Consider the following 2,282-nt stretch of genomic DNA (forward strand, 5'->3'; position numbering starts at 1 on the left):
AAGAAGGACAGCAGAAGGGACAATGCGGGTTTGTCTCTAAGGCCGGCTCTCCCTGGATAAGACGTTACAGAGGAGAAGGTGGAATTCACATGCTCCTAGAGCTGGCACAAAGAGTGAGCTGAGACAGGCGAAGGAGTGTGCTACACACACAGGGTTAGCGCTGGAAAAGCCGAACACCACCTAGGTCAGTCCCTCCCTCCCTCTGCCAGCGCAGTGCTCGCAGTGGGTGTGTGATGGTAAGCAAAACCAGACACACTGATGTCTGCATAGAGCTCGTTATATAGAGTTTTTTGATCATGCTCAACTTCTACTTCCAAATTTGAAAGTTCTCAACTTTGCTGAGAAAACCCCCTGGTGAAAAGAAATGAATTCACATGCTGCTCCCACATCTTCTTGGGATTCAGGGCAAAAAAGAAAACGAAAAAGAAAAAAAGGGCCTGTCTGGCTTTATTGATCTCTGTCTTCTATGAAATTTATTAGTTTAATGATGCTGGGTTGCCCATTTTCCAGTTCCAGGGGGAAACATTTCAGGAAAGGTTTAAGAAGCTTTCTGCATCAGACAGGGGTAGGTATAGGGTTTGGGACCTTCCTACTTACAAATTCTGTGATTCTACTAGGTCTTCAACTGGTGGGACAAACAAAAGCCTGAAATGGTAGGTTTTCATAGGACATCAGACTCAGGTTATGTTCCTGCCCCGCTGATTCCACGTGCTCATTCTCAGCTGTTCATCCTCGCCTGTTTCCTTTTTCCTTTTTCTTTTGTGTCTGATTACCCACCTTGCCCTGCCTTATTCTCTTCCCCAATTTCTGCCTTTTTCTCTATTTTTGTGGCTTTCTCTATGCCTAGCTATTTTGTTGTTTTTGCATATATTGCTTGCTTTGGTAGGTCTTTCTGTGCAAATGCAATCTGCTTACTTGAAAGTTTGAAATGGTTTTTAATTTTTAATATTGGAATCAAAGTGTATAATTCTGGGAATACAGGGGATAAGATTCCAAGAAACAATACCAGGAGGCCTCATAGGACTGTGTATTATCATCAAAGAGTCTATGGGATCATAAATTACAACCGTTGCCTGACACTTCAGTCTAAAATGTACTACCTCAGTGCTTTAAGTAACTAGCTTTTCCTTTGGTTTTAGTTTTTATTTATAGATATATAACAATGCTTTTTTCTTTGAGAACAAATTAGTGCTACTATTCAAGTTGTATTTATCTTTTATTTATTTTTAATTAATTTATTGGGGTGACATTGGTTAATAAAACTGCATAGGTTTCAAGTGTACAATTCTATAATCAATTATCTGTATACTGCATTGTATGCTTACCACCTAAAGTCAAATCTCTTTTCGTCACCACATGTTTGACCCCTTTTACCCTTATCAACCTGCCTCCTCCCCGCTTTCTCTCTGGTAACCACGAAACTATTTTTTGTTTCTCTTGTTTGTTCCTTTCACTTTTATATTCCACATATGAGAAAATCACATGGTTCTCATTTTTTTCTGTCTGATTTATTTTGCTTAGTGTGATAATCTCAAGATACATCCATGTTGTTGCAAATGGTAGTATTTTCTTATGGCTGAGTAATATTCCATTGGATCTATGTATAACATCTTCTTGATCCAATCATCTGTCAAAGGACACTTCGGTTGTTTCCATGTCTTGGCCACTGGATAATGCTGCAGTGAACATGGGGGTATTTATCTTTTAGATCAGTAAATTTCCCTACTTTCCATGATCAGATTGGATATACTACAAATATTAAGAAGACATCACTTTAAACCAAAAATTGAAGACAACCCAACATGAGAACTAGTCTCCTCAGTTTGGATTATTACCTGAGAGGATTTTTTGTTTGTTTGTTTGTTTATTTTTTTAAGGTGAGACAACCTTTGGTTAACCTCAGATTGCAAGGACCTTGTCGGCTTACAATCCTTTTGAAAAAATTTTTTAAATGTTTTTATACCTACAGGACCTGGTCTTCCTCGGTGGTCTCCCATTCAAGTACTAACCAGGCCCGACCCTGCTTAACTTCTGAGATCAGATGGGATTGGGCTTGTTCAGGGTGGCATGGATGTAGACTACCTGAGAGTTTTAAAGTTGAGTTGCTTAAAAACGTTTTAAAACAACTTGAGCTACTTTCTAGATTGTTCAACAGATATTTAAGGGAAAATGAATGCCTTTTATCCCCCTTTTCGTGTTTGGTGAAATAAAGAAAAGCTCAAAGCTCGATGGTATTAATTTTGGCCAAGATTGGCAGTTTTTGGTGATTGAGGTAAACATGT

The 2,282-nt window shown here is 38.8% G+C and overlaps 1 pseudogene; it reads right to left on the reverse strand.

The window, feature by feature from the left end:
* Nucleotides 1-1,960: 1,960 nt before the first annotated feature.
* On the reverse strand, nt 1,961-2,079 carry LOC118607412 (annotated as a pseudogene).
* Nucleotides 2,080-2,282: the final 203 nt, after the last annotated feature.

Source organism: Rousettus aegyptiacus, unplaced genomic scaffold (assembly GCF_014176215.1).
Source record: "Rousettus aegyptiacus isolate mRouAeg1 unplaced genomic scaffold, mRouAeg1.p scaffold_m13_p_8, whole genome shotgun sequence".
NCBI classification, from domain to species: domain Eukaryota; kingdom Metazoa; phylum Chordata; class Mammalia; order Chiroptera; family Pteropodidae; genus Rousettus; species Rousettus aegyptiacus.